We start from the raw sequence: 667 nt of genomic DNA, 5'->3' as shown, positions 1-667 counted from the left end.
ACAATCAAGCACACAAACACACACACACATACACACAAACACACTTCACAGAATAGACAGACACAAGGTGTACCGCAAAGTCAATCTGCTTCCTGTGATAGGGAATTCCACCCAGCTGTTCACACAGTTCTATGTGAGCTCTCTCTGGGTCCCCTGCCACAAGCAGATCTGTTTGACCTTCAGCCTGATGAGATGAGAAATAAAATATTTTAACTGTAAATGAAGCATAAATTGTGATGTGTTTTGTATCAGCATTGTTCTGGCTATCATTATTGTTGCTACTACTGTTATTGTTATTATAGTTGTTGTTGTTTTGTTGTTCTTGTTGTTGTTGTCATTATTGTTGTTGCTTGTTGTTATTGTTGTTCTTCTTGCTGCTCTTACTGTTGTTGTTATGATGATGAGGGTAGTGGTGATGGTTTTGGTTTTAGTTAATATGGTTGCTGTAAGTAGTATCATAGCAAAACTGCTACCCAAGTCCCTTATTTTTATAACTAATCAATGATGATGATGATGATGATGTGTTAGCAGTAACACCCACGTCCTCACTTCCGGTAAACCCATGTTCCCCGTCTCAAAATTATCCTTGTCAAAAACCTAGATGCAAAACATGTGCCTACATGAAAGTAACCAACTTTGTAGAAAGCCACCACTTTAAAAGAAAACG

At 38.1% G+C, this 667-nt stretch overlaps 1 protein-coding gene across 1 annotated transcript in view; it reads right to left on the bottom strand.

Annotated features, from left to right (window-relative positions):
• The window catches only part of LOC101851923 (uncharacterized oxidoreductase YjmC), a gene marked incomplete at its 5' end in the record, with an annotated part of 20,837 nt that overhangs the window by 4,233 nt on the left and 15,937 nt on the right, over positions 1-667 (bottom strand).

Source organism: Aplysia californica, unplaced genomic scaffold (assembly GCF_000002075.1).
Source record: "Aplysia californica isolate F4 #8 unplaced genomic scaffold, AplCal3.0 scaffold00039, whole genome shotgun sequence".
In the NCBI taxonomy this organism is placed as follows: Eukaryota; Metazoa; Mollusca; class Gastropoda; order Aplysiida; family Aplysiidae; genus Aplysia; species Aplysia californica.
This window is presented reverse-complemented; position numbering and strand designations above follow the sequence as displayed.